The sequence below is a fragment of the Nycticebus coucang genome, chromosome 3 (genome assembly GCF_027406575.1).
Source record: "Nycticebus coucang isolate mNycCou1 chromosome 3, mNycCou1.pri, whole genome shotgun sequence".
NCBI lineage: Eukaryota > Metazoa > Chordata > Mammalia > Primates > Lorisidae > Nycticebus > Nycticebus coucang.
In genome coordinates this window covers 32,284,994-32,310,748 of record NC_069782.1, presented here as the reverse complement: position 1 = coordinate 32,310,748, position 25,755 = coordinate 32,284,994, and positions in this window count along the sequence as shown.

The following is a 25,755-nucleotide window of genomic DNA, read 5'->3' as shown; positions in this document are numbered from 1 at the left end:
TGCATCGCAAGAGAATCCCTTGACCCATACACTCATCTCACTAGGAAAGGCCAATAAACTTAAGAAAAAGGACATACTGAATATTATTACTCAGGAGACTTAAAGGCCACATATCAACTATCTCCTGTCCCAAGAAGAACTGCAGATGAACTTAAAAGAATTTCTGTACTGATTTTATCAGTGAGGGTCCAATCAGGAAAACAGAAATAGTTTAATGTGAAGAGTTGCTTATAGAGGTTATGCAGGAGATTATCATTGCTGGAGGGATCAAAGGAGGAGGGGATGTTTTTAGAGCCCAGGGCCCAGTAACTTGTAGGAAGCTGGAACCAGGATGTGCTTTACCAGCGGCAGCTGAAGCCAAGGAGGACCTGTAACTACTTCCAGAGACGCTTCCCCCAAGCAGAGAGAGAAATGCCCTGCCCGCTTTCTTCCTTCTGTGCCTTCATCCTCCCTTCTCATTGGCTAAACCCACCAGAACAACAGCTGACGCTACAGTCTGGGAAAACCAGCCTATGGTCCAGCCCTCTGCATACAAAGCAAAGCAGAGAGAAGAGAAGAAAGGCGAGAAGGGAATCTGAGGGCAAATGTGCCGAGGACCGACGTGTTTCTTATTTCTGGGGCAATTCAGTCTCTTACTGATGAAATCAAGAGAATAAACATCCGTGTACATCACTTCACTTTTAACAACTTCTGAAATTTTTAGCTATTTGTATTGGAATATTCATTGAACCTTAAAAATGTGTGTTTGTGCTCAATGCCTGTGTGCACGCCATACCAAAACTGCGTGTGTACCCAACACTAAATGGGGACTCGTCAATCAACGTTCAAATGCACACTGGAAATTAAGTAGGCAGGCGAGGAGAGGAGGGGGTGGGTAAACTTACACATAATTGGTCGATGCACACCCTCTGGGTTAGGGAGCAGTTGTAACTTTGACTTAAAATGAACCCAAGCAAATTATGACACCAAAACATGGGCACCCTTGTAACATTCTGAAGTGAAATCATAAAACATAAAAAGTGAAAAAAGTGTGTTTGTGTATGTGATATATGTATTTGCTGTGTATACGCCTAGTCTTCTCTGCCCTACAGGCAACCGACTCCAAACGCTACTCAGGTAACCCTTGAACAAGGTGGGTTGGCACTGTAAAGACCCACTTTTATCATGCTTGTTTTCTTCCACCCCTCCCACCCCTGGGCCTGCAAAACACCCTTCCTCTGTGTTCTCCTCCTCAACCTACTGGATGTGAAGCCCTCACGGGTGAAGACCTTTATGGTGATAACTTCTACTTAACAAATTATTTTCTTTTTCTTATGATTTTCTTAATAACATTTTCTTTTCTCTCGTTTATTTTATTGTAAGAACACAGACTATAACACATACAATATACTATGGGTTAATGGACTATTATCCAGTCAGACTTCTGGTCAACTGTAGGTTGTTAGTAATTTGGGGAGAGGCAAAATTTATATGTGGCTATTTTCCTGTGTAGGGAGGTTGGTTCTTCTAACCCCACAGCCTTTAAAGTAAAACCTCAAAAGGGTCTTCTAACCTTCTTCATAGTATTGAAATAATTCTTACAATGGGCTTCAACACACAGGTAGTAGTTTCTTTGCTTATTTACTTATTTATTTTTAAACCACAGAGTGATTTATCCTTCCTTGAATGTCAGGGCCTAAACCCTCCATCTTCCCACTTATTTCACTTGTTTGCTCCTGAGAGTTAAAATCAAGTTCCAGATATTTTGAATTCCATTGTATTTATGGGGTACAATGTGCTGGTTTTGTACCCCATAAATGCATTATTGTACACAAATATGATTTAATAAAAAAAATTAAACCCCCCCCAAACTGTCACTGTTTTATCAACTAGGTTTATACAATATTCTAAATCCTTTGTTGTCATTTCAACATCGTTCACATAATCTTCCCCAGGAGTAGATTCCATCTCAAGAAACTATTTGCTTTGTTCATTTATAAGAAGCAACTCTGCAGTCATTCCATTTTGATTGTGAGATTGTAACAACTTAGTCCCATTTTTAGGCTACGCTTATAATTCTAGTTCTCGCTCTATTTCTACCACACCTGCAGTTACTTTCTCCACTGAAGTCCTGAACCCCTCAAAGTCATTCAGGAAGGCTGGAATCAACTTCTTTCAAACTCCTATTAATGTCAGTATTTTTACCTTTTCTCATGAATCACAAATGTTCTCAGTGGCCAAAGGCTTTCAATTTACTTTTACCCAGATTTATCAAAGTAATCACTGTCTATGGCAGCTACATACCTACAAAATGTATTTCTTAAATATCAAACTTGAAAGTCTGATTACTCCTTAATCCATGGGCTACAGAATGGATATTGTGTTAGTAGGTAGGAAAACAACATTAATCTCCTTGTACATCTCCATCAGAGCTCTTAGGTGACTGTGCATATATTGTCAATGAGATGTAATATTTTGAAAGGAATCATTTTTTTCTGAGCAATAGATCTCAACAGTAGGCCTAAAGTATTCAGTATGCCATGCTGTATAATCCAGGCATTGTTATTCCATTTCTTGAGTACAGGCAGAATAGATTTAGTATAATTTAGCATAATTCTTAAAAGCCCCAAGATTTTTGAAAAAGTAAATGAGCCTTGGCTTCAACTTAAAGTCATCAGCTCTACTAGTTCCTGACAAGAGACTCAGCCTGTCCTTATTAGTTCTGAAGCCAGACACTGACTTCTCCCTATCTATGAAAGTCCTAGATGGCATCTTCTTCCAATATAAAGTTGTTTCATCTTCATTGAAAATCTGTCATTTAACGTAGCCACCTTCATCAATTATCTTCTGGAGAACTGCTACAGCTTCTATATTAGCACTTACTCTTCACCTTGCACGTTTATTTTTTATTTCTGTCTTCTTTCCTTAACCCTCAGGAACCAACCTCCACGAGCCTCAAACTTTCCTATCCAACTTTCTCGCCCCTCTCAGGCTTCACAGAATTGCTCAGAGTTAAGGTCTTGCTCTGGATTAAGCTTTGGCTTAAGGAATTGTTGTGGCTGACTTTGATATTTTGTCCAGACCACTAAAGCTTTCTCCATACGTGGTAATAGCAATAGGCTGTTTCACTTTCTTATCATTTGTGCGTTCACTGGAGCAGCACTTTTAATTTCCTTCCAGAACTTTTCCTTGCATTCACAATTTGGCTAACTCTTTGGTGCAGGAGGCCTCGTTTTTGGCTGATTTTGGCTTCTGATGTCCTTTCCTCACTAAGCTTAATCGTATCTAGCTTTTGATTTAAACTTAGGGGCAACTGACTCTTCCTTTCACTTAAACACTTTGAGGCCATTGTAAGATGATTAATTGGCCTAATTTCAGCATTGTTGTGTCTCAGGAAATAATGAAGGCTGAGAGGAAGAAGAGTAATGGGAGAATGGCCTGTTGTTGGAGCAGCTAGAACACACGCAGCATTTATTAAGTTTGACGTCTTACGTGGGTGCTTGGTGCTTGTGCCGTACAATAATTCTAATAGTAACATCAAAGCTTATTGTTCACAGATCACCACCAGTGATATAATAATAGTGAAAAAGTTTGAAATATTGCAAAAATTATCAAAATTGTGACATAGAAGTGAGCACATACTGTTGGAAAAATGGCACCGGGTAGACTTGACTGAAGGAGGGTTGCTGCAAACCTTCAATGTGTATGGGCGTCTGTGTAGTGCAGTAAGGCATAGCACAGTAAAATGAGGTATGTCTGTACACTCCTTGTAATAATACTGCTTTTTGTCTCACCCCATTCCATTCAACCTTTGGGCCATGGCTTATTGAAGAAAAGAGTCTAGAAAATCAAAGCTTGTCTTTCTCCTGTTTCATTATAGGCAGGATTCACCAAGTTGTCTGTGTGGAAGGAAGATAGGAAGTCAGAAGTGAGATGGAGCTGAGCTTCTGTTGCTAAGGGCAGATTCAATCCTGAGGTGGTTGGTTTTCCGGAGTAAGGGTGGCTGCTGGGAAGAGGTGAGACGTGCGCGGTCCGTTTTGGTGGTGTGGATTGTGGTGAGGGTGGTGTGTTCCCGGAATGAGTCATTTCATTTTTCCTATTATATCCTAGAATCATTTCTGGAGTCTAAGACCAAATCTTGCTCCGCCAGCTCATCCAATGCTCTGTATTAACTCCTTTTCTGATTAAATAAGCTGGATGGATTCTATATCATCAACTAAATCCTAATACACTACCAAATGCTGAAAGAACAAATGGTATTATTTCTCCTGATTTCCAGAAACATACTTTACATACTTATTAAAAAACCTACCCTAGAATAGGGCAGGAAAATGAGTTAGATTCAAAGATGTTTGGCCTGGGAAATTTGTTTATGGCTTTTAGTTTAAGATTTCATTTTGAATGTTATTTTTTATTAATGTTACACAAAAACACCTAATTTAGAAAGTCAAATTATTTTTTACTAAGTTTATAACCCCAAAGCAGCCATTATCTATGCCTATTTTTTAATACCCCAGATTCCTACTCTTCACCATTTCTTTTTGTATTTACTTTTTATTTCTAAATAGCATGCTATGGTGCTATCTTTTTGACTTTTTCCACTTTTGTTATCTTTTGACTTCTTTTTATGGAAGACATAAAGCTTAACTCTTCCCTGACCAATAGACACCTTCACGCATTCTTTTTCTCACCATTTTCTTACACAGAGACCACATTTTTCTTACCCTTTGTGTTTATATTTTTATCTCCATGTGCACAAAAATTATTATTTACAGCTGAACCATGTAGTAAACAAGAATCACCTCTCCTTTCCCGTATATTAACATTTTTCCCCTAAGGGTAATAATTATCTTATTTTTCTTTTGCTTAGTTTTCTTTTCTTCTCTTTATTTATTTATTTATTGTTTTTTGCTTTAGAGGCAAGGTCTCACTCTGTCCTCTGTCATCCAGGCTGAAGTATAGTGGCATGATCTTAGCTCACTGCAGCCTTCAACTCCTGGGCTCAAGCAATCCTCCCACTTCAGTCTCCCAAGTAGCTGGGAATACAGGTTTGTGCCACTACTTACAGCTTATATATGTGTGTGTGTGTGTGTGTGTGTGTGTGTATATATATATATATATATATATATAATATAATTAATTCAAAAAAGCACATTGCAGGACATTTCTATGTTAGAATTAGCTAGAATTAAAAAAAAAAGAAAAAAAGAATTAGCTAGAATTAGTGGTACTTTGGCTAAACTCTCATCTAGGAAACATCTGAACTTGGAAAATGGTTTTCCTTTGCGCTACTAATTCAGGGATGTCAACTGAATCTAAGAAGAAAAACGTTATTCTTCGTAATGTAGTATCAGTAAGCTCCAGACAACAGGATGCCTGGGTGAGTAGGAGGGACTTAGCTGACAACTCCAAAGAAGAGGCATTTGTTTAGCGATTGCTTTTTTGTGCTTGTATTAGAAGTAACTACATGATATAATATTTGTGGAAAATTAAATGGTAGAAAAGTTTAAAGAAGAAAGCAATAGTCATCACTAATTCCACAATTCAGAGATATCATCTACTATTAATCATATTAATATATTTAGATTTACATTATCCAGTCTTATTTCATGCATATATGCACACTAAACAGCTTTTTATTGCAGAAAATTTCAAACAGGCATAAAAGTAGCTAGAGTATAATGAATCTCTGTCTATTCACCATCTTACACAATTATTAGCATTTTTCCCATCACATTTCATTTATTCCTGACTTTATTATTTAATCATCTCCCACCTCCACTTTTTTGGCCACAGTATTTTATTTTATTTTTTTTTATTGTTAAATCATAGCTGCGTACATTAGTGCAATCAAGGGGTACAATGTGCTGGTTTCATATACAATCTGAAATATTCTCATCAAACTGTTCAACGTAGCCTTCGTGGCATTTTCTTAGTTATTGTATGTAGGCATTTGTATTCTGCCTTTAGTAAGTTTCGCCTGTACCCATTCCAAGTACCCATTCGCCTGCACCTTAGCTGTGGCGCCACCCATTACCCTCCCTCCACCCTAAGCTCCCCCCTCCCTTCCCCTTCCTTGGCCCTTTCCTCATAGTCTTGTGCTATAGTTGGGTTATAGCCTTCATGTGAAAGCTATAATTTAGCTTCATAGTAGGGCTGAGTACATTGGATACTTTTTCTTCCATTCCTGAGATACTTTGCTAAGAAGAATATGTTCCAGCTCCATCCATGTAAACATGAAAGAGGTAAAGTTTCCATCTTTCTTTAAGGCTGCATAATATTCCTTGGTATACATGTACCACAATTTGCTAGTCCATTCGTGGGTCAATGGGCACTTGGGCTTCTTCCATGGCCACAGTATTTTAAAACAAATTCCACACATCATGTAATTTCACCTATAAATATTTCAATATGTCAATAGATGTAAAGTTTTTCTTTTTCAATACAACCACAATGCTATTATTAGCCTTATAATAATTAAAATAGCAATTCTTTAATGTCATCTGCTATCAATTTGTATTTAAAATTTCTGAATTATCTCAAAGATTATTTTACAGAGTGAGATTTGTTAATAAGAATCCAAACAAAATATACATGTTGCATTTAGTTAACATCTGTCAAGTTTTAGTTCATAAAGCTTTCTTCCTCTTTTTACAAAATGTAATTTCTTTGTGGAAACACTTGTCATTTGTTTAATAGATTATTTCACAGTCTGAATTTGACTGATTGTTTTTTATAGGGTCATTTAAACTGTTCCTTTATTTCCATATTTTCTGAAAACTGGCAGGTGGATCTAGACATTTGACCTGTTGTTTCAAATATATGTAGTAGTAGGAATATATCGTAATTTATTATCCTCTGTTTAGATTGCTGATAATCTTTGTTGTTATATATAAAGCTGACACGGACAATTTTGTATAAATTCATCTGACCAAATGTCCAATGATGTCCTTCGGATAAATTCTGAAAAGCAGAATTATAAAGTCAAGAAATTAAAGGCTTAGTACATAGTGCCTGGGTTGATATTATTACTTAATACATGACCTTTCTTTAATTATCCTCATTCTTTAGATAGAAAACTTATCTGAAGTTGATAGCCATTTCTCTTTAACTATTTTTCTTTCCTTAGCATAACTATCATTGAATATAACTGTATCTAATGATAGTTATGCTAAGGAAAGAGAGATCCAAAAGGCTGAGAAAACTAAGTTGGCTGGAGAAGATCTTGATGAGAAGCTTCCCATAAAAAAAGAAGTAAAGTGCATCTCATAGTGACTGTGGGGTGGAGTAGTCTCTGCTCAGTAGGCACTGCTGTGAACTAGCGGCCAGGAGACCTACTAGCCTCCTGCCTTACAGGCACTGCTTGTTATGTCTTAGTTTGGTAAAGAGCAATGGGAAGAAAGAAGAGACTACTATGCAAAGCAGTACTTTAAACAAAACTCAGGGGAAGATACACGGACACACAATTTTTGCTTCAAAAAAGAAGCAAATTATTTATTTTACTTGATTTGCTTAGTGAGAGTATGTCTTGAGATATCATTTACATTACCATAAAACTCACTCACTGTAAGGGTAGCATTCAGTACATTTTAGTGAACTGTTGTGAAACTACCAAATTCTAGTTTTAGAACATTTCCATTATTTATTTAGTTTAGTTTGTTTTGAAAAGATTATAATAAATCTTAATGATGGCATTGGTTTTGATGTAGCTATTAACGAATGTCATTGTACAGTTGTAAGAGACCCATACATATTTTTATACATATATATACATATACACATGATGTAACAGGAATTTTGAAGACATATGTATTTATCGATGAGTTGCTATCAGTGATCACAAACTGAAAGCTCTACTACAAGAATTAAATTAATTTTCTAAAATGAAATAGGTTCAGGAATTTCTATGCTTGAAGCTGTGTATATACCATGGGAATAGCCTTTTCTTCTACCTGAGATTTCCACATTAACTTGGATTGATCATGAAATTTATCTTTTTCTATAATATAATTCACTGTCAGTATTTTATATAACTAAGCAGTTTAAAAAATTCCCCACATTTACAACTGCATCTTCTTTGCATTCTTAATTTTATAAGTTTGTGTACCTTTTATTTTATTCACAGGAAAATAGTCCATTATTATTTTTGAAATAATCTGAATTTATTATTTTTAGCTTATTCTATTCTTTTTTAATTTGATGCTTAGTTATTTTTTATTCTTTTATTAAGTAAATTAAAGTAACAAATTTGTCTTTCTGTGACACCTGCAGAAACCTAAGCTTGGATACTATGGGTTCTCATTTTCATTATTTACAAAGTATTTACTTTTAAAGTTTTAATCTAAGCTTATCTGAAAGTTGGTATTTTTATTAAAAGTAGATTGTATAATATGTATAAATGTGGCAAATAATGTCCTGAAAAAATTCTGTGAGAGATTTTTCTGGATACTCTTAAAACTATTTTTAATGTGCCTTTGTTATGTATTATAAAAAATTTTTGATAAGGCAGAAAACAACTAAGAAGAAGACAAAGAATATGTGTATTCTGTAAAAGTACTGTCAGTATTTAGGGTTATATATGTTAAGATATTTTTCTGTGTTCTCAAATACACACATATATTTTAAAATGATGATGTGGGATTATATATACATATATATGATATCTTATGTAACTATATCTATTTCAATAAACATAGACCTATACTTTCGTTTAAAATATTTGTATATTGCATTCCATAGATAATTTGTTTAACCATATCTTTCTTGATAGATGTGTAGGTTGATTTAAGTATTTTGGTTTTAAGTATTTTATTTTAATAATAAAATAAATAGATTATTACATATAATACATATAAAACGATTATTTAAAAAATAATACTAGGAAAACTTGTTAATAGTATAATAATAGCAAAACAGTATTTTTGTATATACATTTGTGGCTTGTCTAGTATTTTAAGAATAAAAACCTGGATTATTGGATGTCAGAATTGTTTTTGTTTAATAGTTTTGGTACTTGTTTTCACTTCATTGCAATTTAATATTATAATAATTATTTAAATAATTCCATGTTTAACTGGATTTAATGCTCATTGACAGTACCCACCTCCTCTTTTTTTTTTTTTAACAAACCATGTGGTGTCTATATTTTCTGATTTACCTCGGTACTGTCTCTAAATGGATGAGTTCTTGGCTGATATAAGCTTTACCTCACAAAACTTAACAAATTTCACACTGCTATCTTAAGATATTTAATACTGCAGAGAACTCTGAGGCCAGGATGATTTTATTTCATAGTTAGAAACTTGTTTCTTTCTACAAGAATGCTTATAGGCTTTATTTATCTTTATAATAAAAACCTGCTACAATGTGTCTTGTTATGACTCTATTTTTATTACTTTTATAATATAAGTAAATCCTTTATCTCTGAAGACTTAGCTCTTCACTGCAGTTAGTACCATTTTATTCAACTGTATTTTCAATTTTTTCTTTCACTCTGTTGGTTATCCATTTATTGTGTTTATTCTCTGGACTTTATTATCTTTACCTTCATTTTCATCCTTTATTATTTTTCCTGCACTTTTGTAAAAAGCTTCTAAATTTTGACCATCAGGATCAGCTTAATAATGATTAAATTTTATGATGGTCTTCCATTTTAATTCATCTTTTTCATTTTAATGTTTTAAAAGACATTCAAATATAGTTTAATTCTTATCTTATTCTGTTTTTACTCTTGTTACGTTTCCTTTTGAAATTTACTCCCGTTTCAAAGGTTTTTTATCCTTTGTTATCCTATTGAAAAATACTTAGAAATTTCCTTATTTTTATTTATTTATTTATTTTTTTGTGGTGAGAATTTCCTTTGTGCCAAAGAATTTGTTAAACTGATTTTTTTTTTTTTTGTAGTTTTGGCCAGGACTGGGCTTGAACCGGCCATCCCTGGTATATGGGGCCAGTGCTCTACTCCTTGAGCCACAGGCACTGCCCTAAACTGATTTGTTTACTGATTTGTTCTTGCTTACTCATCCTATTACAAGATGTTTGCCCATAGCTGGGGTTTATGGCAGGCTTCTCAGCTGATTGATGGTTTATTGGATATTGGTAAGATTTCCAGTGGGGGAACAGATTAATGTTTATATGTCCTACCATTTAATTGGTACAGGTTTGCTGGATTGAGATGGATTCTGAGTCACCCACAATATCTGTTGTCTGGTACTTTAAACCAAAGGAGTAAATGCAAAACTAGGTTCCCCATAATTACGGATTTGTCATGATCATTTCTGCCCCTGGCACGTCACTTGTGGAAGCTGTGTCTCTGAGCGTGCAGTTTATTTACTGTCACCACCTTCTCTTCCTCTTTGTATATGTGTATAGACACGTGACTTTTTGTGTTTTGAGAATCTCATTCTCCAAAGAAAGGGAAGTTAATAATGACAGCCAGCTTGGGTTTGTAACACTCTCTTTGCCTCTAAGGAAATTTGTGTCCTGGATGGGATCAATCGCCTGGTCTTCCAGTTCGTTCTGATGCTGGGTTTTTAATCTGTATGATACAGAGTGAGGGACCAAAGGCGGCTCTTCCTACGTTCTTTCATGTTGGTGACTTTCTCTATTTCAAGCGGCTGCTGATCCTGATTTACATTTCATCTCCCTGGTTTCTGCAATTAATGGAATTTTCTCTGTTTCTGGTGGTTGGATGACTGTCAGATGTAGTTTTCAGCATCATCAATTTTTCTCTTTCCTCTGCTTCTATGGGTATGTTAGTAAGCAGTTGGAGCAGTCTGCAGCCTGGACTTCTAGCCACATGCCAATTTTTGAAATACTCCCTTGGATGCAGATCGTGTCCTGGCTTCTCTTCATCACCTACCTAAAGATCAGTCTGACAAACTGAGTATATGTATCTTCCTGCCTTAGCGGACAGGAAGACTAGCATCCTTCCCTATTTTGAAAACATGGTTTTATTCTCATCCAGGGCTAAGAATAAGCCAACTTAGAGCTAATGATGCATTTGAAAGTACCAACTTAAATTAGTGGCTAATTATTGTCAGAGAGCATTTTTTTTCTTTTTTTTGGTATCAACAGGGCCAAAATTAGAATCATGACATTTTGACAGCTAATGTTCAAAATTCAGATTGACCAGATCAACTCTTCTTATAGTTGTCGGAGGTATATTTTATAACTAATTTGTCTTTACTGGAAAAAAGGATTTAATGTCACTCAAATTCGTATTTAGTGCTACAGATGTTCTGGAATAGTTGCCACAGCTCCCTTGTGATATTACAAACTCTTCATTATTTTGGGTAGAACAGTCTGATATTATATGCAGGAGGTGAACACATGGAGAAGGAATATACCCTCTGGTTATGTATCTGTTATCTATTGCTACATAACAAGCTACTCCAACATTTAATGGCTTTAAAAAATCAACCATTTATTGAGCTCTCAATTTATAAGCAATTTGGGCTCAGCAAGGCAATTCTTTTGGTCTCTGTGGAGATTGCTCTTTTGTCTTGAGTTAGCTGCTGCTCAGTTGGAGGCCAGTTAGGGGTTGGCTTGTCTAAGATGACCTCATGCACAAGTCCAACAGATGGTTCATGGGCACCTGTGGCACTTGTCTCTTCCCATTCATCTGGTGAGAGCAGGCTTATTCACATAGAAGCTCAGTGTTCGAGGTTAGAAGAATAAAGCATGCAAGTCCTGCTGAGGTCTAGACTAGGAGCTGGAAGAAAGTTGCTTCTGTCACCCAGGTAATAGAGAAACCAGCTATCTCTCTCTTTTTTTTTTGAGACAGAGCTTCAAGCTATCGCCCTGGGTAGAGTGTTGTGTCTTCACAGCTCACAGCAACCTCCAACTCCTGGGCTCAAGTGATTCTCCTGCCTCCGCCTCCCAAGTAGCTGGGACTACAGGTGCCTGCCACAATGCCTGGCTATCTTTTGGTTGCAGCCGTCATTGTTGTTTGTCAGGCCCAGGCTGGATTCGAACCTGCCAGCTCAGGTGTATGTGGCTGGCGCCTTAGCTGCTTGAGCCATAGGTGCCGAGCCCTAACTATGTCTCTTAATGAAGTGAGCTGCTAATTTGCTTTGCAAAGGGACAGAGACACAGAGAGGGATGGAGATTGTGGCTATTTTTTTTTTATAAGCCATCATAGAGTTATATCTAATATCGAGGTAGCTTGATATATCAGTAAGCATATTAACTTCCTATGGCTGCTATAACAAATTGCCACAAACATGGTGACTTAAAACAAGGCACCTTTACTCTTTTACAGTCTTGGAAGCCTAAAATCCAAAATCAGTCTCACTGGGCTGACTCAAGGTGTCATCATGGGTGCTTTTCTTTCTGAGGTTTCAAGGGAAAATTTGTTTCTTGCCTCTTCCAGCTTCTGGAGGCTGCCAGCATTCCTTGGTTTGTGGTGGCATCACTCTGCTCTCTGGCTTCATGTTCACTTTACCTTCCCCTGTTGAGTGACAGATCTTCCTGTTATAAGGATATGTGTGATTGCTTTAAGATCCACCTGAATCATCCAGGATAATCCCCCATCACAAGATTCTTTATTTTTTTTGGTTTTTGGCCGGGGCTAGGTTTGAACCCGCCACCTCCGGCATATGGGACCGGCGCCCTACTCCTTGAGCCACAGGAGCCGCCCCATCACAAGATTCTTTATCATATCCACAAAGGTTTTTTGGAGGGTAATTTTTAGGTAATACTTACCAGTTCCAGGACTAGCACGTAGATGCCTTTTAGAGGATCACAGTAAAAGATATACCTATAAGAAAGTGGCCAACTACATGTATTTAGCACTACATATTTGTTTCTGTGGCCAAAAAGCAAAACGGTAAGTCGATCTGACCTGGGTTCACCTAAAATGATATTGGAAATGTCATCTCTGTCACTTGAAAGTCTGCCATCAATCGAATATGCATCTCCCATCAACAGACAATGCTTACACCCTGTTCATTCATTCTATAAACATCGAGTACACAAAGAGCCAGGAATTTATATGCTAATCTAGGTTCTAGAGATACACAAATGAGTGAAACAGAGTTTCCATTTTAAGTTGTACTGTCTAATATGATAGTTACCAGCCCCCTGGGGCTATTGAATGCTAGCAATGTGGTTATTGAGAATTCGAAATGTGACTCATTTGAATTGAATTGTGTAAATTTACATTTACAATGTATTGTAAAATATGCACTGGATTTTGAACACTTAGCACGAGAAAATAATATAAGATATCACATTACATTTTTTATTCCTTTAATATTGAAATGCCAATATTTTAGATGAGAAGTGCTGAGTTAAATAAAATGCAATATTAAAAATTTCATTTGTTTACCTTTATATTTTTTAGGAAGACTACCAGAAAGTTTAAAATTGCCTATGTGGGGTGGCGCCTGTGGCTGAGTCGGTAAGGCGCCCGCCCCATATACTGAGGGTGGCAGGTTCAAACCCGGCCCCAGCTGAACTGCAACCAAAAAATAGCTGGATGTTGTGGCGGGCGCCTGTAGTCCCAGCTACTCAGGAGGCTGAGGCAAGAGAATCGCTTAAGCCCAGGAGTTGGAGGTTGCTGTGAGCTGTGTGATGCCATGGCACTCTACTGAGGGCCATAAAGTGAGACTCTGTCTCTACAAAAAAAAAAAAAAAAAAAAAAAAAATTGCCTATGTGGCTCACATTGATGTATTTCTATTATGTAGTACAATTTTAGAGTTTGGGAGAAGAGAATAAATGATCTTCTAATAAATAGATTAAAGGTAAGATCTAATGATGCATTTGAGAGTATCAGAGCAGCTTCTGTAGATTGAGAGCCCAAAGAGGACTTACATGATCATTGACCTGAGATCTGAATTACATAATGGTATCAGCGACACAAAGATTTTAGGGAACTAGTTTCTAGGTAGAGACAATGTCAAGCACAAAACCCTAATTTGGGGAACAAGTTTGGTGGGTATATAAAAAAAGACAGTGAGCCTGGGGGATATGAGAGTGGGCTAAGCTTAGAAAGGCAGGAGGGAGCCAAGTCATTTTACAGTCAAGGAAGAGCTCAAACGCAAATAGTTTCCTTTTTCGTTTCTTTTAAAACTCTGAATGAGATCATTGATATTTGAGAGAAAAAAATATAAGGGGAGTTTTAATAATGTAGCTGTGTGAACGTGACAAGTTATTCACTTTTTTTGCATCAGTTTTGTCATTTGTAACATGGGAATAGTAATAATCATAATAACCTCACAGGGTTATTATGAAGATTAACTGAAACAATGTGTGCCACATTTCAAAGTGATATGTACCATCAGTGTTGAGATGGAGTACCAGAGCTACAGGAACATATTAACTGAAGTACTTATAGAAATGCCTTCCTGGGAGTATGATGAAATAGGCTCTCAGTTTCATCAGCGGCTGCTCTAAGAAAGGGTTGTGTGATGATATTTTTGCTTTATTCCATTAAACCATCTTGTTCTAATAGGTTATTAAATATTCATTGTATAGGATTTCATGTAAAAACATTTTTGAGAGTTTAGAAAATGTAAATCCTAATGAGTTAGTATATATCATGTTATTAGACAATGCAAAATACAAAAAAGTAAAAAGTAGAAAAGAAGAAATGAAACTCCCATTTTTTTTCTCTCCTTTCTATTGTACTGGCTAACAGGATTCTCAGAGATAAATTTCTTCTGATTTTAAGTTCATGTAGGTTTATGAGATTTATGATATAATTAACTTTCCATAGCCCAAATATATTGTTATAGACTTTCCTTTCATTATTTAAAGGCTATGACACATGTATTTTATTATATACTATTTTGACTTATTTTAAAAATAGGTTAAGTCTAAATTGAATAAAAAACTATAAAACACTGTTTCTATGAAAAAGCACATTCCAAGTTTCATAGAACCAACTTACAATAGAATTTTTGGAACATACCTCATTTACAAGTTGGGGAATTTCTCATATTTGGTGGGCAGAGGATACTTAAATATTTTATTTATTGTTATCCTTACAGGACATGCCTCCTAAAAAGAGGAACAAAACTTAAGATCCTATTTTTTAAATGACATATGTTAAACTTTACAAAAAAGGTGCTATGTAAATTTATTTGTGTACAGAAATTACTATTTGTTGAGAATAAATAGAGGCCATATAACTTTTTTTTTTTAATCTAAGAATGTCTTTCCCAGAATTCACTCATTCCCTCACTTCTTCCTTCACTGATGCCTGCTGCAGACCCATGTGTACCAGGGTTGTGAGTACAGAGGTTAGTAACGTGTCTGTGAGATGAAGCAGAAGTGGTCTGCAGCCAGACAGTTAGAACCTCATCAAACAAACACGCCGTGGAATTAGAATTTCATCCAGAAGGCAAAGGGGACCCATGGAAGCATTTTAGATACAGAAATGACATGATGAGATTTGCTTTTAAGAATGACCTATGATAGCTGTTTGGGAGATAAATTACAGTAGTGATAAGGAAATGGGAGCTAGAGAGTAGGTGGGACTGTCCACGGGGTACCAAATAAGGGGCTTTTTCATGACAACCAGGAGAAATACGTAGGCAAATACGTATGACAGTGAACATGGGAAAAATGGTCCAAATAGAAGAAATATTTAGAAGGTTGAATAGAGAGCATTTGGTAGAATTGTCCGGGATGACTTAGATTTTCAGCTTAGGCCATGGAGTGGACAGGTAGTAAGTGACGTGAAGGTTGATGGGATTTAACACAATGCGGTTGGTTTGGGGTATGTTGAAATTGAAATGCCTGTGGGACAGCAGAATTGCTTTTGGATTTATCGATCAAAAGCTCAGGAACAGAGACAGAGATCTGAGAGACATTATATCATTGATAACCTTTGAAGGCACAGGTGTCAATAAGATTTCCTAATAGAGCGCGTAGAGAGGAAAGATGGTTGACAATGGGAACATGGGGAGGACTAGCGTGGAGGAAGATGATCGCAGTGAGAATGAGTAGAGAGGAGAAAATCCAGGGAACACGGCCTTGAGAGGAGAGAGTTTTAAGGAGGGAGTAGTTTATAAGATCGAATGTGAAAGAGAGAGCAAGTAAGTGAGAAATAAAAAGAATACTTTGGAATTTTAAATTGGTATGTGGTATCAGAAACTGGCAGGAACAAGTTTAGCAGAATAAAGAGGATGAAAACTGAGTCACAGTATGAAAAATGAATGAGGGATGAAGAATCAGAGGCAATGAGTTGAGACGTTGGGCTCTGAAGGGAAGGAAAGAGAGCAGCAGCTCTAGGGGAACCCAGGGAGGAGGCAGGATTACAGCTGTAATTTTTTCTTTTTTATTAAATCATAACTGTGTATGTTAAGGCGATCATGGGGCACCATACACTGGTTTTATAGACCGTTTGACACATTTTCATCATGCTGGTTAACATAGCCTTCCTGGCATTTTCTTAGTTATTGTGTTAAGACATTTACATTCTACATTTACTGTCATTTTGCATGCTCTAAATCTGCATGCGAAGAGCAGATATTTGACGGCAAACAGCCCCCGATGTGGGAAGGGGGTGGGGATTCTGAGCCGTGAACCCCCAGCGTGGTAGGAGGGGGAACCTTTCCCTTTTAATTGTTGAAACTTTATACAGCTCCACAACAATAGGGTAACTTATATGTGTCCTTCATCAATTAGTAATCTTCATTTATAACCAATTGGAGTTTTAAGAAGTGATTAATTTTCATTACACTCTCAAAAAGAATTATAATGATAGTCATGGCCCTCATAAAATCTCCAGAGTTCCATTTTTCGACTACTCAGTCTTCAGATTTTTATGACTCATTAGAACTTGTTCTCCACTCATTCAACCAAAATTATGCTCCGTGTCAGGGATATGAGGATGAGCAAAACACAGTGCCTGCCCTTGAGACACCAGCTGCTCACGGGGCCCTAGCTAGGAGTTAACCTTAAGGCACTTGCTGTGCTGACAGTGACATGACAATAAAATAGTGGTGGTAATGACAGGATCCGTGTTCCCCTTATCCATTTAGCATGACTGTGACACCCCCCCACCTCAAAGAAAGCATCCACCTCTCCTTTGCACGAGCTTTTATAATCATTTGTGTTCCATAAAGTCATCCTGTAGAATTCCTCTTATGAAAATAAAGTGAATTATTATATTAAACATCCAAACCAGTTATTCACCAAAAAAAAAAAAGTGCTCTCAAGACTGTCAGTTTCTTTCTTTTTTCTTTTTGACTATTAATTGTCTTAAGCATAAGGAGCTTGTCTAATACTCTTCTTTCAAGATACGCTATCCTGGGGAAAGCACAGTGTTTAGGAGTCAGGAAACCTGGGGTGAATCAGCAGGGAGCCACGTAACTTACTAGCTGAAATACCTTGACCACGCCATTTGACAGCATCTAGAAAATGCAGAAAATACCTGTGCTTCTTACGTCTTTGTTATTTTTTTAAAAAACAATCCAATAAATAAGGAGGCCCGTTGTCTGTGCAGATGGTCTGGGAGGGTCCCAGAATCCTAATGTGCTTTGGTTCTGTTCATGCCTTAAGTTTTTCACTTAGGGAAGATAATGCTGTCCCAATTTGCTTAAACAAATTTGAGCTAGGTTTCTGTCCTTTGCAACAGAAAAGAATCTTGACTTATGCTGTGGCTTTCTTCAGATTCAGACACCTGAATCATCTGAGGCTAGACCGGATGAAATGCAGCCAGGTGACAGTAAATTTAACTTGTATAGAACACCTTCTGGGGTTCAGAGCCAGGTGCTCCCCAAAGCACCGTTTTTCAGACCATAAAGGGGTCATGCAGGCTGCCTGCCCCTTTATGACAAGGGGTCATAAAGGGCTTGTGATACTGATGTGGAAGCTGAGAGCAAAACCATTACCATGCCTGGCCCCACGTGCTCAAACCCAGCCTCTGCTTGGATAAGTGCTAGGTCTTCTGGCCCCTATGGGAACACTGTTCTTATCATTGGTAGAAAAAAAAAAAAGACTCCTCACATTAGCAAGATACAAGATTATTGGGGAGAAGAAGTAAATGTAGCATATGTATCAAATTGTAGAAGTTGGGAATTTTGGTTGGGTTTGAGAAAGTCGAAGTCCCAGAGAAATGGAGTCAGACTGCTCCCTGGGAAATGAGAAGTTACAGCGTTGCCCACCGTCAGCTGGGAAGAAATCAGCCACTCGTGATGAGTCTCTTAAGAAACTAAATACCTTTGCTGCACAGGCTCCTCTTTCAGTGGCCATTAATGATTGACAGTACAGGCAGAGTGATCTGAGTTACAAATCACTCTGTAGTTAAAGTTTTCCTTAGCCCTCTCTGGACGTCTACAACTTGACTCGTATTATCCAGCCTTCTCTTGTCTACAGTCTCTGGTCCAGATTGGGAATAATACCGTCTATCAGCCACTTTAGAATTTTGAAAAGGCCTGGGTCCTAGCTACCAAAGTCATCTGGCATTAACTTTTTGTTCAGTACCAGGCAAATATACGTACAGAGATACTTAATGGAAATAGCATTTGCCCTGGGCTTATTGATCCTGTAGAAAGGCTTGGAGCACTTGTATGTTTCCAATAATAAGTGTTTTGATCAACATATCCTTACCAATTTTACTTCCTGCTATTGGACAGCTTCATGCCTTCCCGTATCACTGAACTAAGAAAATATATATCTTTACCGAGAAAATATAATATCCCTCAAAAACAGGTTTCTGTGGCCCTCAGTGATGATTATGCGTGAATACATTAGGGCTTGCAGCCTGTCTTCCTTCAGACAGAGCTGATTTTTTTTTTTTTTTATGTCCTGCCTAGTTCCATGGCTCATGTAAATAACATTTACCAAGAAGTTACCGCCCTTAGATAGCTGTGTGTTTTATCCATCTGAGGTCTAAAATCAGGCTCGCCTTGACTAAATTGTCTTACGTTCATCAGAGAGTGGGTCATCTGAGCTCACGGGAGGACGTGCAGCAGGAGAGGTGGAGAGCGTGGGTTCTGGAATCCTACAGAGCAGGGTCCTACAGAGCAGGGTTCTGGAATCCTACAGAGCAGGGTCCAGACGCTTTATTCTAATTTTGAACCTGGACAAGTCAGTTCACCTCTTTAAACTTCAATGTCTTCATCTGTAAAATGAGGATTAATTGGATCTCCTTGTTGTTATAGGATTGAGTTAACGTATGTAAATGGTTAGCAGAGTGCCTTCTGCAGGGTTGTCACGGACAGCTACTCTTGGCTGTCATTTATGGTTCAGGGAGAGAAACAACAAAACTCATGTGACTTTTTCAGAATATACTACTGAGACTTGGTCTCTAAGCTAAACCAGTGCTTCCGAACTAGGGGATAATTTTCTCCTTCCCCCTCCCCTGCCATCAACCCCATGAGGACAGCGGGCAATGTATAGAGATATTTTTGGTTATCCCAACTCATGGGGGTGGGGTGGGGAGGCTGCTGCCGGCATTCGGTGGGTAGAAGTAGTGGAATGTTTACTTTCTAAACACTGTACAATGTGCAGGCAACCCCCACCCCATCCCTCAGTGAGGAATAATCTGGTTCAGAATGTCAACAGTGCTGAGATAGAGAAACTTAGAAGTAAACGGGAAGAAATCCTTCCGAGAAAGAGTCTTGAATTAATCTTAATCAAGAAGCCAGTCTATCAACAAGTTACTGTCGCCCTTCTGCTCCAGGTGTGACATCATGACCTTCCAGCCGTGGAGCCTCTTTCAGTTCACACAGCGTAGTCACATACACTAACTTGGTTACTGTCACCAAAAACCCTAAAGCAAACAGGCTGCTTTGGCACTGTTCCCCCAGGCCCCCTGCCCTTTTTTTGTAGATGAGGAGTTGGGCTGAGAGGTTGACTTTCTCGCAGAAGACACAGATGGTAATTAAGCCCAGATGTTCTGAGTCCCAAATACAGCAGCTGTGCCCTCTCACATGCTCAGCAGTGTGTTTCTGTGGGCAGTGCAGGAGACATTTCAGAGGTGGCTCCTCCCTAACATTCTCACTCCGTTGCAGAGGTTTATACCCATGCACAGTTATTTATGCCTATTGGGCTATAATAGAGGCACGTTCCTCCCCCTCCTCAGTGTCACAGAATATTGTAACACAGCTAACCTGAAACCAGAGTGTTTTCTTTCTCTCTCTCTCTCAGAGAGGGCTCTTTTGCAATATAAATGTAGTAACTCATCTGCAAAACAAGGGTGCTCCCCTTTCTTTACAATCTGTACTTTCCTAGCATATGCCATCGTGTTCCTTTCCCCCCACCCGTCCTCCCACGTTGCCCAGATGGCGCCTGGCCTGCTCTTGCAAACTTCTGATTGCCTCTGTTGCATTTTCAAGCCGGTTCTCTTTTGAGCACTGAGTGTGAGGAACTGAGATTTACCGATATGACATCCAATTGGAGGCCCAGAAGTTAAAATATTCCCAAATGGAACCGGTTTCAATATGTGAACTTCATTCTTTTCGGGTCAGCAGCTATCGGCATGGCAGCCAGCACTTGCAGATTATTCCAGGAAGTTTTGGAAAGCACTGATTTTTAATTCCGATTTGATGAAAGTTGCGGGATTTTATGACAGAAGAAAAAGACTGACAGGTAATGCCTAGTCATCTCATAGCTGCTTGATCTCTCTCTGAAGAACAAGACACCTTCCTCTTTGTGCACGCTGTGTTTATGCCGTCAAATGAGCTTGATAGTGTTTTGACAAATCAGTAAAACCGATTCAAGCTGACAGTCACAAAGAAATTTTAATACCTAATCTGTTAGAAGAGCAGCCCAAACACCAGGTAATAATCTTTTCCACAGAGGAAATAAATAGATTGGTGATTAATTTAGTGAATATTTATGAATCAAGAAGTTCTCCAATGACGCTAAGAAAAACTTTCTTCATACGTTCTTTGATGATAATAAAATATTTCCCTAGCATTTCTTACTCAAATACATGTAACCATTACAGCTCAAACATTAGCAAATATATTAGTATACAATGTTTCAACAGATGTTAATAAAGTTTAGAACTACTTGTACTCAAACAGGGAGACTTTTGTTTGTTCCTAGGTTTATTTTACTTTGGAAAATATACCTTTTTTTTTTTTTAAGCTTTTTTTATTATTAAATCATAGCTGTGTACATTACTAATGAACATCACTGAAAGTTCAAGGGTGCTTCACAGACATATGACTTGGAAAGATACAGACCCAAGCTGGCTTTGTTCCTGCCTAAAGACATGGGGGGATGTGGAGTGTAAAACAGAATCCTTCTTGATTTATTTTTACTTGGGTGGCTTTGGAAGTTACTAAATCTTATGTGCTCCATAAAAGACAGAACTGAAAGCAGTACAAGATGCAACTTAAGCAGAAACAACCCACTAGAAATATTTTCCAGAGTTCGCCCCCGCCCCTCATGGTGGGATAAGTCACCCTTCCTCTGCTCAAACTTATCCATAGATTCCACCATTGCTTTAAAGCAATGTTAATTAATCCCTAACATGTCATACAAAGACCACCCCCCTCCCCGGGGCTTGGTCTCTCACTAGCTCTCTGGCCTCAGTTGACACCACCAAGCCAGGCAGGTATGTGCAGGGAACTGCTAGTGGATGATTCATCAAGTATTGGTGGAGTGCCTGCTCTGTCCCCAGGTACAGGGCTTGGGGCAACTTGTGAGTTGTCAGAGCTTAAGGAGAAGAAGCAACGGGTTCAGGGAAATAGTGCAGGACTTAGCTGTAGAGATCAGTTTTGGAGGCCTTATATGCCGGCCTAAGGAACTCTAACTTCTTTTCATTGGTGACAGGGAGTCCCTGAAACATTTTAAACTAATTTTTATGGAATGAAGGCCTTGGTTTTTATGGTGATAAAAGAGGCCACTCTCTAGCATTTAGCTTTTGAGTTAAAAAAAAAAAATGGCATGCTAACATAAAGAAAATTATTCCCATTTATGATTTCTTTTTGGTCATTAATTCACTCACTGGGAAAATGTTCACTGAGAATTTGCCGAGGGCCAGACACAGTGAGGTGTGCCCATGATACGAGACAGAACAAGACATTTTGATTTTTTACCACAGCATGGGCAATTCTATGGGGGCCCGGTAGGCAAGCAAATAAATAGAAAATGGCAAATTATATGTTTAGAAAGAAACAAACAAGAGGATGAAATAGAGACTTACAAGGAGGGTGTTCCAACTTTGGATAAGTTGCTGGGAAAGGCCTGACTGAGATGGTGACAACATTTAAGCCAAGCCCCAGCGGTGAGAAGTAATCAACTATTCAAAACAGGGAAGATGAGAATTCCAGGAAGAGATAATGGCTGGGGAGGCTTAGATATGGTCCAGAGCTGAGAGATTAGTGTGGCTGGACTATGTAGGGTGAGGAGGAGTAATGCCTGAAATGAGATCGCAAAGACAAGAAAGCCAGAACATGTAGCGAGTTATAAATTCTGCTCCGAAGTTTGGATTTTGTCCACATTTTTTCGGGGGGCCAGGGGGCCGGACAGGATGCAGTTTAGTCTCAACATGGTTATATGGATTATTTTACATGAATCATCTGATATGATATATATTTCTTTGGGAACTAAGTCATTAAAAAAACATTTACAATAGATCGACAATGCTTAAAAGAATGTTTCTATGAAAGACTCAAAAAGCCTTTTTCTTTTGATTCAGTGGACAAAAAAGGAAAAAACAAACAGTTTTAATTGGTCTTTAAAAAAAAATCTTATTAACATCTCGGTCTTCCAGTGGTTATTGCAATGGCTACTCCAATGACCATTCAGGGGTTGGGAATATAAAAGGTGATTTTTGGTTTTTGGAAGAGAATTTCTGAGAAGGTGTCAGTGAAGCAATCTGAAAGTTATAGCTCCTTCTTTTAAGCCACCCATCAATTTTATCTTTCTGTGGATGTCATGCTCAACAGAGAAAACAACTCAGTTGAGCTGTATCTTAAGTCAGGAAGGCTGATATCATTTACAGGCCAGTGTCTTAGATAAAGTTTCATTCCCTTTGGTGCAGGGAGACATTAGTTCTCATGATGCATCCTGGACCATTGTGATTTTGACTGTGGCAGTGTTCTAAAAACAAGTCGTAGGTAGAGTATAGATTCCCAAGAGTGACTTGAGAATTATCTGTAGAGGTTTTATTTCCTTTAATACCACTCTTCCATTTAAAAATGTCAGCTGCTTTTTCTCTTAACTGAGTTAATACTTCTATGTAATGAGTCCAAAATTAAAGAGTAATTGGAGCAATACTGAAGGTTGTTCAAAAGCTAAAAGCCTGCTTAGACAAATTGAAAACCCATTTACTAAGTCCTGCATGTATTAAAGGCAGAGTGGACAAGGAGCAATGACTCCAGTTTAACATCAAAGCTGAATAAAAATTACCTGCCACCAGGTGTAAAGTAGTATTAGGGTCCAGCTAAATTTATAATCAAGCCATTAACTTGAATGAAAAAAATGATAACGTGGTTGCTTTTTTATTCCAAACTTTCTCCCAGAGTTTTCTTATTTCTCTTTCAAAAATGATCTATTGTATATTGGGAAAACTTATTCCACTGTCATTTTTCTATTAATGAATTTCCTGCTTAATGATGCGTGTACCTATAGTGAAATTATAATAAAGAGTGGAGTTGTTCCAAGTTGGCCTGTATGTAAGTTATATAATAGGCTGAGTAGATCCCTATGAAGTCATACTTATCTAATTATAATGAGGCCGGCTCCTTGAAGAACACATGTTTGTGTCTCCTATTACTAATTAATGAAGACTGAAATAATTGATGGTGAATGTAACAGAAGCATACTGGTAGATACTGAAGTTTATCTCCTTTTTCACCATTGGTTCTTTATCTTTGCTGGTGATATTAATTTGACAGAACAATGGTTTTGCTAGCCTTCTAGTCTAGTGATGCAACATTCCTAAGGGATACCTGGACAAAATGAAAACCCTCCAAATAAATTATAAACGGTGAATTATTGTACAAAATTAATAGTAAATCTTTTTTTTTGAGTCATTTTCTTAAATTTCCAGGTCAGTGTGTTCTGTTTCATGATTAAGGAAGTGGTCTGTGAATCCAAACTCAGTTTATTCGCTGGTAAACGATAAAGTATTCACTTTCATGAAACGTGATGGATAAGAAGTGCACTGATTGATCTTTCTAAAAGTGAAATAATCCTTATTACCAAGATTTGAAATCTAAATAAATTCTCAAATTTATTTCTCACTGCAGCAATGCACTGTAGCATCAGATTGTTAGCCAGGCCTTGGGTATCTATGTAACTGTATTATTAAATAAATGGATCCTTGATTAAATTGAGTATAGAATGGAAAGACAAAAATAAGAAAAAAAATTACAAGAGACATGGGCTCACTTATAGTAAGTAATAAAGCTAAGCTAGTTGAAAGGCAAAACAGGAAGGTGACCCCAAGGCCACAAAGAAATTTTATAAGAATGACAGTATAATTTGTGTTTTGAAATGAGAGAGCGATCGATGACAAATGGATTGTATCAATCCCTAGATTCCACGTGGAAGTATGCATAGGTCACGGGTTTGGGGATGGAAAGAGCCTTTTCTCTCCATATTTTAAATCTTTCCTTTTTTAGCTCACTTTCTTAAGGTTGAATTCACAACCCCTTCCATCCTGCACAGGGCAATTGGAATTTACAAATACTTAGCTAATTGAGGGAAGTCATAAAACTTATGGGCAAGGAAGCCATCCTTTTACTTTGGGAGAAGCCAGTAATAGGATCGGTCCTCAAATTGTAACATCATGTGAAAGTTCTACATTTTTGTTTGCGTTAGCTTGAGTTTTCCAGATTTGCCCAGTTCTTTAGGAAAAAAACTCATTAGATGTATGCAAATAAATTTTCCAAAGACACTTTCTGCCGATGTTTCATATTTGCTGCTTTGAGTATACTTTTTCCTTTTTTTTTTTTTTTCATTTTGAGCTACTGTGTATTTTTCACGTTGAGGAAAATGGAACAGGCTGTAGATGACATCAATCTTCTTGATCTTTTGCCTCTTTTTTGATGGGTGAAGAAAGAGCTCTGTGAGTTTCTGTATCTGTCTTTTGCTTACAATACAAAGATAATGGATCATCTTTTCTGAAAAATCTGAATTCCACTTTTCAAAAGTGGCTGAGACTAAGGAGTCATGGAGGTTTCACATCAGTCATTCACCGAGATATATAGGATTGTACTGACACTTGCTTTGTTGAAAGGGAGAGCTACATTCATCTTCTAAACTCTTATTAGAGTGGCTGTGGCTATGGGCAAGACAATTGCTCCTAAATAATGTCCAAAGAGAAACACTTTCACAGTAAAATTGGATAGAAATGAAGTTTGAACAGTATGTAATTCATACAGGGAAACTAATTTGTAAGCAATGCAGATTTTTAACTTCAAATTTCAGATTGTAATAGAAACGTTGCAAAGCTGTGAAGCATTTAAAATTCCTTCTCTCACTAACAATGTAAATGAAAAAAAAAAGCAAGTAACAAAAATTTGACCTTTCTCCTTACTTCACAATCTGAGACTCAGATAACAAGCTTCACGAACTTTTGATTCTTTGTTGCTCTTAAACAAATCCCAATTTGATCCCAAGGGCAATTAAAAAATTCACACATTTATGCTGACTGTAAATTAAATATGATTTCTAGAACTGAGCAAAATGTACGCGAGTCCTGTGTAAAATGTCATGACAGGTAAACTACCTGTTAATTTTTTTTTCCAGATCAGTTTACATAGTGTAACTATACCTTTATTTTATCTACCTTTAAACTTAATTCACCCAACGGTAAAGGATCTGAACTGGTAACACAGTCTAGATAACTGATAAGGTAG